General features: G+C 42.4%; 1 protein-coding gene across 5 annotated transcripts in view; it reads right to left on the bottom strand.

The window, feature by feature from the left end:
• The window catches only part of LOC142465905 (ephrin type-A receptor 3-like), a 183031-nt gene that overhangs the window by 123812 nt on the left and 41117 nt on the right, over positions 1 to 18102 (bottom strand). The gene's annotated exons all lie outside the window — the stretch shown is intronic.

The following is an 18102-nucleotide window of genomic DNA, read 5'->3' as shown; positions in this document are numbered from 1 at the left end:
TCAATTGTGGGGTTAGACGAGATTATTTCCTATATACGCCCAAAATGAAGTAATGCTTGTGAAAGCACATAAGGGCCTGTACTAATTATATGGGGCATCTGGGCTATTGATACCTTTTTTTAAATAAAAATCAAACACCTATAAGTATATTCAAATCCTTTTTAAAGTTAGTTTTGTAAACAGGATGAGCTGAGACTTGGGATAGGGTTTGATTTCCTTTGGTTGCTCCCTTTTGTCTGATGTCACTGTGTGGTCAACAAGAGTTTGCACAGGCAAAGCCCCCTCTCCTTTTATCTTTATTGACTCTAGTATTAGAACAGAATGAATAAGGGTAAAGAAAACACTTGACTTACAAACAAACATACAGGTGGTAATCCTACCAAATTACAATAATTTCTCCCAGGTGCCTCTCCATTGTGGTGGCGTAATTGTGATGAAATGGGGAGTATATTGCACATATTCTGGTCCTGCACTAAGATTCAACCACTATGGAGGGAAGTGTTTGCCTCAATATATAGGATCTTGGGTATCAATATTCCCCATGATCCACTATATATATTTTTAGGGAAACCAATAGACAACCAAAATAAAAAGGAAGCTAAAGGGATTTCCCAAATTTTAAATGCCACTAGGTGCACTATTGCCAAGAGTTGGAAACAACTTGCCCCTCCATCTCTACACCAAATAAACAATAACATTTGGCAATAGTATATATGGAAAAACTCTCTGCCTATCTAAATGGTTCCACCTCCAGGACTTGGGCGCCTTGGTTCTGACATGCTGGTATATCTCCATATTTAGATTAAAATGCTCCGAACGTTGGGATCTATGCTATATCAAAACTGATGTTTAATATATTGTATATGTACAAATACTGCATCCTTCAATCTTCCCCTAATTCCCACCCACTTGTGATTTCACCCAATTATATATCAGTGTATCCCATTTTTTTAAATGTATCCCCTCCCTTAAACTCTGCAAAATGGTTAATAAAAAAATTAAGTAACAAAATATAGAAAACATTTGGACTAACAAAGATATTTGCGTGAAAAGAGAATTTTTTAAAACATTTATGCTGCAAAAACAAAAAGGAACTGAGGATTTAAAAAATAAACACTTTTCTTTGAAAATAAATGAGAACCGTAAGTGTGTAAATAATATATGTGTGTATCTATGGAGGGAGAAGGAGACTATTTATATATATATCTTTCTATCTCTGTCTTCCTATTTCTAAAAATCATCTATATCTGTCTGTCTATATATACACAAATGTATAATACATATGTAGGATAGTTAAATATTATACACATTTAACCCCCCTTTGGGATAACTAGAGCCTTAGAGGGGTTGTGTGAGGGCTCACACAGGGTAACACCCCTTCCCTATCACATGGTGTTGGGGTGACTCAGCAGGAGTTAAGCCCTGTCCCCTTCTGCCTGGAGACAGTGACATCATGCTTTAAATAGAAATGGGAAGCTTCTGGAAAGCAGATCCCAGAAGAGGAGGGATCTCACTGTGAATAGTTATGTAAGCCCCTATGTATAGGATAGGTTCAGCATCCCCTTTATTGTTTTCAGTTAGGGAAAGTACCCTGTTTATATACTGTCCCAGACAGCTTTATTCTAAAGCTTGCCGGGTGCATAGCGGGCTAACCGCGGATCTGTTCTCCGTTTAAAACGGAGTTTCCCGCGCGGCAGCCGCTTCAATAGATAAGCGCTAATGGCGCTTATTATTGAAAGCGCCCGAGGCGCGGGAAAACCGGCCGAAAACGGCCAAAGATAGCCGCGTGCCGCCCGCAGCTATTTTTAAACTGCGGGGGCAGCCGCATTAGCTTTAAACTGGCCGGGACAGTAGCGTCCCACCAAGCTGGTCTTGCATTACTCTCAAGATTTCCAGAGAGACAGACTATGCCCAGAGGCAACTCCTCAAGCAGCAGCACCTAAGCATAGTTGGACTAGCCCCATCGGAGAGCCCGTCACTGGCTCACACCCAGAAGGCCACGTAGTGGCAGGCCTCCCTGATATAAGGAGGCTGATCAATGAGGGAGCAGTGCTAGGCCTGTGGATATAGAGCGTTACCAGCATTGTAGAGCAGAGGGACCCTATAGGTAGCCTAGTAATTATAACGCCTCAGCACCTTCATTGCGTGCCAAGATGGGGGCAGCTAGGGAAGCGGGGCAAACAGCGTAGGACAAGGACACTCAATTGGAAATACAATATGACGTCTGTATATTAAATGTGAGGCTGTGCCTACAAGATAATCAAGTAGCAGTTTGAATTAATAAAGTTCCTGGCGCCCATCATTGCTTACCCGGTACCCTGAACAAAGTAATGCACCCTGAGCTGCTCTAACACCGACAATGATGCAAATTCCCTGAGCTAAGCAGGGAGGGTTACACACAGGTTATATATCAGAGAGATGTGTACCTATGTGTGTACGTAAATAAATGAATACAAATACATCACTCAAACCAAATGGTCTGAAGAAATTAAGAATACACCTCCCTTGCACCTTCCCCCACCTCCCTCCCCCCTCCCTCCCATGGGGACCGAAACATTGATCCATTAATAAACGCCATCACTTTATTCATACAAGACAAGTGTGCTGGTTTGTATTTGAACTATCTACTATCGTATCCAACCGTACTGCACCTTACTACTGACCCTGCTTTGGGGTGCGATCCCGATGTTCACAGATACGGTATATGTTTTTCTTTAAGGTGTGACCCTGTTACCTGTGTTTCATATATATATATATATATACACACATACACAGATGTAGCAAGACTTGCTGTCTTTGGAGCTGCCACCGAAAATGCAAAAATTCGCCGCTTCAGAGACAGTGTCTGCCATGGGGGATCAATGCTTCCAGTCGGACCCCCCACAAAGTTAATCCTCTGGCGCTGGAGACAGGTACCCTTGCTACACCTATACCTCTTGCTCTCTATACAGTATATATATATATATATATATATACACCGTATACAGTATATATTTTTTTATGTAACATATACAGTATATATATGTATAAATATATATATATATATATATATATATATATATATATATATATATATATATATATATATATATACACACACACACATAATATACATACAGATTATTTTCCCTCCTTGTAAGAAGAAGCGTAGAGATGCCTTGCCCTATATTACAGCGCTGACACACGACTCCTGGGACACAGGGAAACTGCATCAATAAAACATTCTCTCCTTCTGCTTCATTTCACTGGAAATCAAAAGCGACTCGAGGCTGCGAAATTCAGCTCAGAGAGAGGAGTGGAGAGAGCGACGTGCGCGGGGAGACACCATGAAAGCAAGAGGAGCGATCGCTAAGAAACGAATGTTAGGAAAAGGCACAGGGGCTTATTCTATACCAGGACTTTAATGGGGGCATTTCGGATGAAGATGGCCCGATTGTCCGCTTCGGCTGCTATAGAAAAAGTCCCATAGACCCACATTTACTATATAGTCTTCTGCCATAGGACACCTTCAGACACTGAGACACATTACAGTCCCTTAACTTCAATAGGCAATAAGGTGTCTGCCAGAGCTGGAAGGTGCCTTGCAACAGAAGACTGATTAATTACTAATTATAGCTCATAATATGTATGTGTGTATGTCTTTATTTATATAGCGCCATTAATGTACATAGCGCTTCACAGCAGTAATGCACGTGACATAACCCTATAAATAACAAATAATACAAATAACGTATAATGGGGAGAAGTGCTTCAGACATAAAAGTGATATTTAGGAAGAGGAGTCCTTGCCCTGAAGAGCTCACAATCTAAGTGATAAGTAGGAAGAACGTACAGACACAGTAGGAGGGTGTTCTGGTAAGTGTGTCTGCAGGGGGCCAAGGTCGATGTATGAGGTGTATAGTAATATAGGATAATATAAACAACACCTTCACTGCCGGACAGGACTTAACCCTTATAATGCGGGCGGTCCGGTGCAGCTGGAACCCGGCACTTCTGTGTCACGTGACCCCTCTCCTGTAGCGGTCACATGACGTGATTGGCGCCCCCAGATGGCGGAAACAGAAGGGGAGGGAGCTCCATTAGTGTTTGCATGAGGTTGGTTGCTTTGCCGGAGTGCTCAGTCCAATCTACCTGGTACATCAATCGGGCGCCAGGGATGCCCCGTTATAAGGGCACCCTGAAGGTTTATAATAGCTCCAGATTTATTTAAAATCATTACATGAAAAGCAACTGAATTATTTCTCCTTGGTAAATCTGGTGCTGTTTTCTGAGCACGTATTGGCCCCGATTTGCAGCCGAGAAATGTTAATATACAGGGGGTTGTCTCCTAGCTGCAAACCTGGGGCAAGTTCTTTACGTGGGATTAATTTATATAATAATAAATGAGGTGCTGTTTAATTGTAATAATAATAATGTTATAATGTTATCCCCCAGCATTGGGTTTTGTAGCAGGGAGAGTGTGGGAACTCTATGGCAGGGGGCTCAACTCCACTCCTCAAGCCCCACGAACAGGTGAGACTTTCAGTATTTCCCTGATTCACTACAGGTGGCTCAATCTGTCCCTGCTTCAGCACAGGTGCTCAATCAGTCCCTGTTTAAGCACAGGTGGTTCATTCAGTCCCTGCTTCAACACAGACGGCCCAATCAGAGGCTCAGTCTATGACTGAGCCTCTGATTGAGCCACCTGTGCTGAAGCTTTGATATCCTGAAAACCTGACCTATTGGGGGAGGCTTCGGGACTGGAGCTGAGCACCCCTGCTCTATGGGACTCCCATGGGCTCATATATTTGAATGTGTTCCGGCTGCAAATGTGAGAAAATGACTAATGAAGGCAGCAGCAGCAGCAGCAGCAGCAGCAGCGTTGGCGTTATCCCAGGAGCTGCTTTTGCACTGGATTGCACTCCCAGGGAGACTTTAGAACAATAACTTGGCACATACACAGTAGCAGAAATGTCCTCTCTCACTGATCTTCTGTGGGTCTCGCTGATTTTTAGCATCAGTGTCTGTTCTAGACTTTAGGATACGCATGACCACTATTTAGTTTTTTAAACCACATGCTTACTGTATATACTCTTACATACTGCATAGTCACATTCCCCTTACACACCGTTCACTCCCCACATCTAGAAATATAATTCACTGGAACGATACATATTGTTTGATTAATGGGTGTCCATCGCCTCTGACCAACGATTGTCCTAGATTGATTTATTATGCAAATTGATGTTCACGGGGTTGAAACTTGGCAACATAATCAGGACGAGAGCAAAAGCTGCATCAGGTAGAAACAAAATACTGAATGCAGAGATTAAAAACAAAGGGGTTTTGATGCATCTGGGCTAAGTCAGCCACACAATTCAGACGTCTAATTAAATATTGAAGACCTACTGACTCAATTCTGCTCTTAACAATCAATAGCTCTTATATTTAATGCCCCATGACTGCGGAGCCTGGGAAAACTGCACGTGTAACACAGACTGTGATAGAGGTGAACTGGAATAAAGGATGCAATCCTACTCAGAAGCAAAGGGAGATCGTGGCAGGGATGCATGTAATGGTAGAGTCCTGTGTACAAGCAAATAAACTAATGGCAACACGCAGAGCAATATAACACGCAGAGCAGTATAATAACATGCAGAGCAATTTAATGACACGCAGAGCAGTATAATAACATGCAGAGCAAAGCAACACGCAGAGCAATGTAATAACATGCAGAGCAGTATAACACGCAGGGCAGTATATTAACATGCAGAGCAGTATAATAACATGCAGAGCAATATAACACGCAGAGTAATATAATAACATGCAGAGCAGTATAATAACACGCAGAGCAGTATAATAACACGCAGTATAATAACTGTAGTTCTGATACAGGTCTTAAAGCAGCAATACCCCCCCCCCCCCTCACACCTCCACTCCCTCTTTCTTTTTTCATATTTGTATATTTAAAGCACGTGACTATGTATAATTCTACATTCTTACCTATTCTGACCTATTCTGGCAATCGTTTGGTGCTCCAGGTATAAATCAGTAAAAATCCTGATTGTGTGCATAACATCAGTTTCACTCAATCCTTCAGTCAGTGTAGCTCAGCAGCTACAATGTATCCTTATATTACTAAAGTAACATTATCTGTTGTTACAGTTCACAGCTCAAACTCCTGAGAACATTTGCAACAAATTATCACAAACAGGAAAGTGTTGCAAATATTTTGCACTGCTTAGGACGTGGGCTAAACCCTGCTATAGAAATCAAAAGATGCTTTAAAACTCATTAACAATGGCATTACGAGTTGAATAAAAAAAAACACAGCCACTATTATCTAATACTACAGACCTGATTTAGGTTAAAAAAAACACAAGATTTCACATGTTTTGCTGCTTTACTGTAGTTAATGATAGAAGGCCAAGTAATCAATAATACATTGATAAATAATTCAGTGGCCTGGTGCTAAATGACTTATTCTTGGACGAATAGCTTGATTGTTACTGCTACTGTCCGTCTTGTAAGTGACTTAATCAAAAGAATACATTTGTAATAATATGACAGGATCATACAAGTTCTTTAATTCATTGATCAAGTGGGTCTTCCACCCGTGAAAGATGGTGTAGACCCAATATTTTACATTTTTGCCATAATATTTTGTTTATTCATTCCTAAACAGTCATTAAAGGCTAGACCACAGTCTATATAATATATTATTGGTAATGTTTTATATAATATAGAAAGCTGTTAGTTCATTTTACAAATATAAGTTCTATCAAATTAATAGTATTTTTACATTATTTTGGGAAGTTACAATACATTCTTTAAAGTGCATTCTCTTTTACTTTGCAACAAAAGAAAACACTTTGAAAATAGATTCACATTGTATTGTAATCCTGAAACCAATGTAATCAGAGTTAAAGCAAAGAATTGTCTTGTTAGTTTATTTGGAGTTAAAGTATTTTCTTTTCATCAGGGATCTTTCATAAAGAAAGTGTCCGTCATAAAGATTTAACTCGTTGAACATGTTACTACCATTGAGGAATTTTGGTCCTTGGAGGAACTGCACCTTTAAAGGTCTCCACAGTTCTTTAAAGGGTTTTTAACCTGAGTGCCACCAGTCTTCCGGCTCTCAACCACGTGATCGCTGGGTGTAGCGATCACGTGGTCTCAGGTAGGTCCTACTGAATGGGAAGGCAGCGGAGGGCACTCTACTTCCATTTCCATCACGATGGACTTCATTGGACTCCCTCTAGAAAATATGCATGTATAACATCAGGTGCCCTGTATGTTGTAGGGACACTACAGTGCCAGCCCTTATGATGTGCAGAGTACGTATTGGGGCCTCAAAGGGTAAGCAACTGTAGTATTTACGTGGGCAATCCAATTTTGCAAACAAAACATGTACATGCATACCCCTCATTAACGTACGCAATGGGTCCAGAGCATGTATGTGAAGCGAAAATGTACTGAAAGTGAAGCACTACTTTTTTCCCACTTATCAATGCTTCGGTACAGGTAGGGAGCCGGTATTGCTGTTCAGGACTTGCTGACAGGCGCATGCGCGAGCTGCCGTTTGCCTATTGGGCGAGGGGAATCAGCGCGTCACTACTACGGCGGTCTGTAGGGCAGAATAAGTGTCCGCACTCGCGAAGGAAGCGTACGGACACAGGGGTGTGGGGCTACTGAAAATATGTCCTTACTCGCGAGAGTACTTAAAGTGAGTTTCCTTAAACCGGAGTATGCCTGTATGTATCTTTATTTAGAGAGCGCCATTAATGTGCATACACTTAGTGCTTCACAGCCGTAATAAACGTGACATAATCATATAAATACCAAATAATACAAATAACACATAATGGGAAGATGTGCTTCAGATATAACAGTGACATTTAGGAAAGGGAGTCCCTGCTCCGGAGAGCTTACAATCTAATGATTTAAAGCAACTTTGGGGACCGTTCCGGACAAAAATCCCCATTGATTTCAAACTGATTTGAACAGCTACTAGGATGTATATACAATAAGGCCTTCAGCAATGCAACTCTTTCAACAGATTTTACCACGTGAAAATATTCCTTTTTGTGTGCTATGAAAAATCTAGATATTTCTTTCCAATAGGACTGAGTAATTTTTAGTTGATCAGATTCTTGTCTGGTTATTTACCAATAGCATTCCGGCTGCCTGAACCGGCATGGGGGCCCATGCCTGTTCAGGCAGCCGGAAGGCACCATGCAGAGGGACCTGCTGATGACGTCGACGAGAGGGAACCAAGTAATGACGTCAGCGTGACCGGACCGGAGCACACATTGCATGGAGGATCAAGTCTGCTGACAATCATGTGAATACTGGGGGGGTAATTAGTGGTGTTTTAATTGTTTTCATCTGGGTGTGTGTGACTATTTATACTGGACATTTTTGTAGTCTCTGCAAGCCAGTCACTTGATAAAGTCCCCTAGGAGGGATGAAACGTTGTGTTTTTGAGCTGTAATAAATTTTTCTAAAGAAATCCAAAGTTGCCCTGGATCTTTCTATTTTCTCCAATGTTGGATGTTCCAGGCAGATATCCCTGAACCAGGAGCACCGGTATCAGCAAGTATTTTGATTGTTTTTTATGGTGTGCAGCTTTTCTTGTGCTATTGTATTTACCAATAGCGCCATTTGTATTTCTCCAGTGGAAAAGAAGCTTCCACTAGCAGTTTTATCACAAATGAGTTTCGACAAAGATTGCCAAATTCCTCTGAAGCATGTGAGAAATTAAGTGGTTCAAATGTTGGAAAATTCTTATTTTATTTTGTAATATTTGTTAAAGGCATCAATCACCAATATATAACCCTTTGAGTGCCCCATGATGTAGCCACTACATCAAGACGTCCCAACCCTGTCATGACATGACAGCCCTGTCATGACATCATAACCCCATCATGGGGTCTGTCACTTCGGCTTGTTTTCATGGGGAGTTTGCATCCTGATCTTCTGTGAAACACTGAACGCGATAGGGCCGGAGTAGCAGAGAACTCCTCTTCCATTTGGACCATCAGTAACACCACAATCACGGGGTGGCGCCAGGGAGCACTCACATGATCGCGATGTGCCAGAGGTGCTGCAGCAAACTGGTGTTGTGGCCCCTCCGGCATTCATCTTGTTAATCTTTAGGTGTACCTGGCATGGCATGAGACCTTGCACGTCACAGACTCTTATGATGTACATGGAACGTCATGGCGTTTGCTCATTTCCTAAGGGGTGAGCGGGCTGGGCGCTCTGACGGAGTTGCCAGTCCCCTCACCTTACCCTCATCCATGGGACTGGTCACTTCTGGAGCTATCACATGATGGGGAAGTGCTGGCGGTGCAGTGGCACTACGGTGGCACCGTTATTGGACCCCCGGCGTGCTAAAGGTTAAACATGTCACTGCCATAAATTCAATTTTGGTTCTAGGTAAGACTGATCTTTAGTAACTTAATCCCTTGAGTGTCGGGTCCTATCTAATTTGCACAGTTTCACGCGTACTGAATCCAGACCATGAGGGAAATGACTTGGTGCAGGTCTCTCCTGCTGCTCCAAATCCTCCCGCGGTCAGTGGGGCAATGCTTAAGAGAACAAAAACAAGAAGTAGCGCAATGAAGGGACTAGTAAATGTAAAAGTCATTTATATAGAGAAGTAGCAAAATATTAAAAAGTATAGGACACATCGACACACCCGCATCACAACAAACCACATCACAACAAAACGCAGCGCCTGGCTGGTAAGGGACTGACCTCCTAGCAAGGAAAGTCCAGCAGACGAGCACAGCAGCTGAGTAAGGCTGCGTCCAGGGTCAGCGCTTATGCGCTGACCCGTGCTGAGGCGCGCTCACGCTCGGCACTGAGCCCCTGCAGCCGCAATGAGAGCGGCTTTAGCAGGGGCTCGCTTACGCTTAAGCAAGCGTAAGTCTTACCAAAATGTTAAAATCAAGCGCTCAAGGGAGCGCAGGGCCGGTCACGTGAGCGGTACGCCCAATGAGGGTGAACCAGCTCCGTGACGCCACTGGCTCGCCCCCCGACACGCCCCCGGATGGCGCACGGACCAAGGCCAGGGAAAGCACCCGCTTTCCCTCAGCCTCTGTGCGCCTCAGCATGGCTGCAGTCCTATGGACGCAGCCTAAGGCACCGGCTCCTAGCAGGGCAGCTGATCGGCAGCCGAATGGAGGCACCTATCTAATTTATCCATTCGAGGGGAGATGACAACACAGCATATTAAAAGGGGGTTCTACGTGACTGGATTCTATTCTGTGGGACAATTGTCAGCTACAACATTAATTCCAGATGCTACGTATGTAAATCATCAGTCTAACTGTCTGTCTTGTTAATGTAATATGATGAACAGAGTGAATGGCCCAGACTACTCTGTTTTATAACAAGATACTTTCTGGTTCATATGACAGCTAAAAAATTCATAGGAAAGCAAAGCTAAAGGCGCCATCTCTGACTTTATATCCTTTGTTCGCTGATAAATCATTTATTGAGATTTAATGCAATGACAATGAACAGTAATAATACTCGCTATACACCATCCCGCCTCTTGTGTTCTGCTTCAGGATGTCTTCTCTCTACCCCTTTTGTGCCTATAGCCCTCTCCCACCGTAAACATTTCTCACTGAATTCCCCACACCTCTGGAATGCCCTTCCCCTCAATATCTGACCAGCACCCTCTCTATCCACCTTTAAGACCCATCTTAAAACACACCTCTTTAACGAAGCATATGAGTAGCACCGTCGCTGATACTATACACCTCTTACATTAACCTTGGCCCCTTGCAGGCGCACTTATCGGAACACCCTCCTACTGTCTCTGTACGTTCCTCCTACTTATCACTTTGTAAGCTCTTCAGGGCAGGGACTCATTTTCCTAAATGTCACTTTTATGCCTGAAGCACTTCTTCCCATCATGTGTTATTTGTATTATTTTGTATTTATATGATTATGTCATGTGTATTACTGCTGTGTAGCGCTATGTACATGAATGGCGCTATATAAAGAAAGATATACATACATACAATACAATACAATTTTAAATCATGTGTAACATAATCTTTGTTAAAAAGAAAATAATTATTCATAAAATATTCAGGATAATTATTAAAGCAAAGCTGCAGGTGAGCAATAATAAATACATGGCTCCTATTTACTATGCAGTTTTCTGAAATAAGACACCTTCTGGTCCTGGAAGACACTGTAGAACCCGTTGCCTTGACTTTTGGCGGGGCTCTCAGTGTCTTTCAGTGGCAGAAGATAAGCACCATACTGTATATCTGCTAAATGACAGGGACTTACATACAAATATTCTTTTATTAAATGACAACTGTGAAAACAAGTAACATTCTCGTACCAGGATCAGTGCAAACAGGGGCACTAGGTTACAGAACTAGGTTACAGTATGGTGGCACTAGGTTACTAGGCACTAGGTTACAGAATGTGTAGACATTTAGAAATATGGCCTTGGGTGGCAGATAGAACGACTTGGTCAGAGAAGGAGAGAGAGGGAGAGTCACAATAGAACTCCAAAAAACCTCCTCTATACAACATGTGGGGAGACATCTGGCTAATTTGAATATGTCAATCAGCATATAGTATTACCCATGTATTTCTCTCTTCCCTCCAGCAAAAAAAACCCTATTGCATGGTCTGGACAAATTTTGGTGCTACGTAAAAATGCTTGCAGCCCCTCTCTCTCTCCCTTGATATTTCAGGATCTGGTTTGGAGTAACACCACCTTTAGGTAAGACAGGGGTTACCCGAGTGATGATATTTAATGCTAACGCAAGGCAGTGCTAATTTAACCTGATGCTAAACCTATACAACAACATCGGTTATTGGGGTCCCCCTCCCCCATATGTTTAGCTTTGTGGATACGTGTCTATGGTTATTTTTGAGTTGTACATCCCACCTCTGCTTTTGTTGCGTTCTGACAGCAGTTGGCCACGTGCAGCATTCTGGGACATTGTAGCCCCAGTCTGCCTGGAATTAGACTCCTTCACTGTTAAACGCTATATATTCCCAGCATGAATGTCGCATTTCAGTGCCCTGTGGCCCTATCAATCCACAGCACGCAAAAAGAGTATACAGCTATAAATAATAGACACTTTTGCCTTTTGAAGTGAGTATTTTCCAGGTGCATGTCACATAACAAAGAGCTGTCAATTGTATAGTGAAACAAAATTACCCCACAGAGCTGAGACATGTTATCTGCTCCCCCTAACACATGAATAACCAGCCTTTAGATTTCCAAACAGAATCCGCCGGCCCTGTAAGAGTTTCAAAACCCCCGCAGGGAAGTACACAATAATAGCTTGTCAAGATATCACGACAATGACAGCTCAATAAAGGCTCGTGCGGGCACGTACACAATCTTGCAGGAGTTCAATGAGCGTCTCCTATTTGATAACGTGTCAGCTATTTCATTTGCAGTGAGTTTTCACCAGGCAGCTTGTCTGCAGAATTAACCAGGTACCTAGGAGACTAGAAACGTGAAGAGTTGTCTGTGGGGATAGAAAACATCATGTATACTGTGGGTAACGATTTATGAAGTATTGGGGGGAGCTATTTATTAGAGGTTTCAGTCCAAGGTAGCCAGCCGGAAAAAAAAACCCCCACACCATTTTGAACGGTAATAATTGGTTTCCTTAAATGAATGTACCTGTGCTAAAAGCAAAGATTTGGCAGATGTTGTTTCTCTGGAAATTAATTACAAATTATATTTCTTAGGGTCCTCGGAAAGGGAGCGTGTTGGTCAATTAAGTGTTAGCCCAGCCTGTCCTTATCAGAGAAGCAATTAAGATGAGAGTGAAAGAGAGAAGATCTTTGCCTGTGCAAACTCATTTTGAACCACAGACATAAGGGAGCAGCCACACAAAATGAAACCCCTCCCAAAGTCTACGCTGTTGTGAAAACCCCACTTTAAAACATGATTTAAAACTTCTGGGTATAAAAGGCGCCTGTCACCCAGATGTGACCTCTTAAACAGGTACATTTACGGAATATAGCAAGAGTCAAATCCGTTTGAAAAACAGCCATGAAATGTCACCGTTTATTGCAGGGGTTCTCAATTCCTGTCCTCAAGCCCCACCACCCACCCCCCAACAGGTCAGGTTTTCCGGATATCCATGCTTCAGCACAGGTGGCTCAATCAGTCCCTGCTTCAGTACAGGTGGCTCAATCAGTCCCTGCTTCAGCATAGGTGGCACAATCAGTGGCTCAGTTGGGATATCCTGAAAACGTGACCTGTTAGGGGTTCTTGAGGACTGGAGTGGAGAACCCCTTGTTTAATGAATATGCCGCTACGGCTGTGGTAGAACGGAGGGCAGAGTAGTACATCCTTAACCTTTAGATGGCCATGTGATCACTTCAGGAGACATCACATGACGTGACCAGTCCCCGGATTCCCGTAACCGAAAGGCGAGAGGGTCTCCACCTCCATGTAGATCAGGCTGGTCTCTGTCAGGGTGCCGTCTGATCACCCCTTAGAAAACGAGCAAGTGCCCATAACATACCTGGTACATCATAAGAGCCTCTGGTGTGCCAGGGCCTGTGCCATATTGGGTATGTCCAACATAAGTTTAACTCATATACTGTTCTTTTCCCCTGAGCATAGCCTGCTCTTTAAAAAAAAAAAAAAAAAAGTATATATATATATATATATATATAGTTACATGGTTACACAGTAGATAAGGATGAAAAAAGACATATACGTCCATCAAATTCAACCTATGCTAAATTTAGACGGCAGATACTTTATCCTATATTTGTACTTACAGTATATGAATCCAGAGGAAGGCAAACAAAAAACCCCAGTGAAATATCATCTAATGATATCTCATAAGGTGGGGCGGGGGGGGGGGGAATCCTTCCTGACTCCAAATACTGGCAATCAAATTACTCCCTGGATCAACATCCTTCCCATATTTACTTATTTGGTACATCCCTGTATACCTTTCCTTTCTAAAAAGATGTCCAACTTTTATTTTTATCAAATCTATTGTATCTGCCATCACAGTGTCCATGGGTAATGGATTCCACATTTTAACTGCCCTTACTGTAAAGAACCCTTTCCTTTGTTGCTGGTGAAATCTCCTTTCCTCCAACCTTAATAGATGACCTGAGTCCTTTGTACTGCCCTTGAGATGAATAGTTCTTTTGAAAGCTCTTTATACTGTCCCTGAATATATTTGTGTGTGTGTGTGTGTGTATGTGTATACACACACACACACACACACACACACACACACACACACACACACACACACATATATAATCTCTATCTTCTGCGGTTGCCATGGTAAACTTTAGACTGAACTGGGCTCTGGGGAGAGCTTCATTTTAACCTCCCGGGCACTTCCTATTTCAAACGCTTATATCTCCTGGACGTAGCATTGGATTTAAAAAAAAAAAAATACAGTGTTGGAAAGGGCAGGGGGAGATCTCTTAAGTAAAATGGCTATTCGACTTGAAGTCTAAATCATAAAAGGTTATTTGCTCCATGACTTATTGATGAGTAATGTTTCCAGGTCTCAGAGGAATCGATATATTCATATTCTTCATGAAACATAAATTCTCCCATGGTTAATCAATTGACAAGCCAGTTTCTTGCTTAGATAATGAAACTGCTGCAGGCCGGAGCGGGAGCCTGAAGATCAATAAAATACAGATAGGAAATACAGTCATATAAACATGTAAGCAGGGCCTAACTGGGCATGGTTAATGTATTATTTCAGGGGTTCTCCACGCCAGTCCTCGACTCTCCAACAGATCAGGTTTTCGGGATATCCCTGCTTCAGCACATGTGGCTCAGTCGAAGAGCTTGCTTCAGCACAGGTGGCTCAATCAGTGGCTCATTCTCAGTGACGCGCAGCACGCGGCGGGAGGACAAAAAAACCCAGCCGCGTCTGGACGCACATTGCGGTGGCGGCCACTGAAGACTCAGCTCGGCCGCCACTCTAGTTGAACATTAGCTTGGTTGTAATGTTACTGTCATTGGAGAGGGTAACACGCGTTCGAATCCTACTGTCAGCTCTGCTCATAACTTTGGGCAAGACGCTTTAGCTCTCTGTGCCTTGGGCGTCAAAATTAGATTGTAAGCTCTACAGACCAGAACGCACATCTGTGTACATCTATGTACAGGACTGCATACGCTGTTCTATATATGACATATTAAAACAAATTAGAAACAAGATTTATTAACTACTTATTTACAGTACAAACCCATGCTTTTTATTTGCTAACCTGGAGGACCACTACTTTTTATGTACAAAAAAGGGGTTCCACTACTTTTCTTACACTTTGTTTTGTAGGGAACACAAATGAACTTATTTTACAAACCAGTGTAGTACATTTATTTAACTATAATAACTACAATCATTTTAGAATCAGAGTAAGTACTGCTACTTTGTCGAACCACTTCAAACACCTGTTTCATGAACCTTTTCGCCTGCTCTGGATGGAAGAAGTTAAGATGAATCCAGATAGGAGCAATTGTGAAATGAACAAACATAGATAAGATGTTTATACTGTAGATCATTGGTAAGACCTCACCTCTGCTCTGTTCTGGAGACCATGGACCATATTTACCAAGCAGTCTTCTACCCTACGACACCTTTCCGGCAGTGGAAGCTCTCTATCGGCCAAATGAAGTCAATGGGCTATAAGGCGTCTTCCAGCAATGGAAGGTCTCTTGTGGCAGCAGACGGCTTAATAAATATGGGCTCATATCTCCAGAAGGACATAAATAAATAAGAGGTTATGCAAAGATGGGCTACTAACATGGTGCATGGTCTACACATCATTAAACTTATCAGGAAAGACTAAATTAACTCAATACGGAGGAGAGAGGGGGGGGATAAGATTGGAGCTGTGAAATATATCAATGGGTTAAACACGGTGCAGGAGGGAAGCATATTCAAGAGAAAGAGAAGTGCTAGAACGAGAGGTCATTCTCTGAAGCAGAAGGATGAGAGGTTCAGGGGCGATATGTGGAGGTTCTTCACAAGAAGGGTGGTGGATTCATGGAATAGCCTCGCAAACAGAGGAGGTAAAGGCTAATACAGTAGGGGAGCTCAAATATGCTTGGGATGGACATTAGGCTATCGTACATAAGCCAAGGATCACCGAGTCTGAGGGTTTACAGCAGATAGAAAATGGGCAGAATAGGTGGCTCAAGTGGTTCTTATCTGCCGTCACATTGTATGAATCTATGTTTCTATGTGTTGTCTTTCAAGCTATACAGTGTGTCTCATGCATTGTAATCAATAGGTTACATCTGTGCTTAAGACGTCTGCTCAGCAGCTTTCTCTCCCATGCTGACCGTGATCCAGATCTTCAACAGATCAATACGAGCGCTAATTGGGCTGTCTGCTCTGTGTCACCTGAGCTTCACTCGATGACACCGATCCAGTGTGAAAAAAATAGCAGTAAGTGGCAGACTGTCCTCAGAACAAGAGACAGCGTGAAGCAATTGGATCCCATTAGCTTGTGTGTTTCCTTTCCTGCATCTCCCTTTCATCAGCGCACTATACAATTTAAAGGGGAAATCCCTCCAAACCGTACAAAAGACAGGGACATGTTTTATGGGCCACATCTGGGAGATGTACGCCTTTTTTTTTTTTTTTTTACCCATATCTAAGACTTGCAAGTATTTTAAATTCATTATTTAACCTTTCGTGTGCCGGAGTGGCCGGAGCACCAGAATGTCAAAGCCTCTCCAGGCACTAAGTGATCACGCGGCCCCTCGTGGAGGGACACCTGTGCCCCACAAAAAGGGCACACGTGAAAAAGCTGGGAAATATGCTAATCAGATATACTAATGACTCAAGTACATTCACTCACATTGTTTCACGACATCTTCGCGTGCCAATATTCTGCCGCAAATCGAATGTTAGCGACACAAACATGAATTCTTTGCGGGCCACATTTTGACACATTAGCCCATCTCGAATTACCCCGTGAATAGTTCTGCCCCAAAGTCTAATACATTCAGAACTTTTTTAAATCAGACACAGGACCACCATTCTTATTAGGCCACGTTGACCGCTAATTGGCATTCATTATTAATTGCTTCCATTTCAGCATCTTCTGGGAACTTAATGCGGGGTGGGTGTGGTCCTGACCTTCTGGATATCTGTGGTAGATATTTAGCAAGTAGGTTACCGGGGCAAGTGGCTTATCTTCGTGCCAGATCATCAAATCCGGGCTCATAACGTGACGCTACCTAAAACAGATTATTATTACCCCTCCAATGTCTCCAAACACCACTTTCTCACACTACCTTATCTACATCTCTGGGGGGTTATTTCCCCCTATTATCCTAACCTCTGTTTTAGCCATAGATTCCTTTGTTAATCAGTATTGCTGACCTGAGGAAGAGAGAACTCTCGAAAGCTTGTCCCTTCCTAATACCGAAGTACTCATTTATTCTGCACTATCGCAACTGGACTAACACGGCTATTTCTGTATATATATATATTAATTTATCACAAGAAAAAAGACAATTGCTTTAATATATATAGAGAGATCTATATCTAGCTATATATATATATTAATTTATCACAAGAAAAAAGACAGTTGCTTTAATATATATATATATATATATATATATATATATATATATATATATATATAGCTAGATATAGATCTCTCTCTGTCTCTGTCTCTCTCTGTCTCTCTCTGTCTCTCTCTGTCTCTCTCTGTCTCTCTCTGTCTCTCTGTCTCTCTGTCTCTCTCTGTCTCTCTATCTCTCTGTCTCTCTGTCTCTCTGTCTCTCTCTCTCTCTCTCTCTCTCTTTCTCTCTTTTTTTTTTTTAATATATATATATCACACACACACACACACACACACACACACACACACACACACACACACACACACACACACACACACACACACACACACACACACACACACACACACACACACACACACACACACACACACACACACACACACAGCCTTTGTCTGGAACACTCGATCAGCTACTTCTCTTTATCTTCATATTCACTTGGCAAACAGGGAAACTAAACCAAGCTACCAATCTTGCAAACAGTCTTATCCCCCAGAGACACAACAGAAAGACAGTGAAACCCTTCAATGCAT

This window comes from Ascaphus truei, chromosome 14 (genome assembly GCF_040206685.1).
Source record: "Ascaphus truei isolate aAscTru1 chromosome 14, aAscTru1.hap1, whole genome shotgun sequence".
NCBI classification, from domain to species: domain Eukaryota; kingdom Metazoa; phylum Chordata; class Amphibia; order Anura; family Ascaphidae; genus Ascaphus; species Ascaphus truei.
The sequence above is the reverse complement of the archived record's forward strand: the minus strand, read 5'-3'. Positions and strand labels throughout refer to the sequence as shown.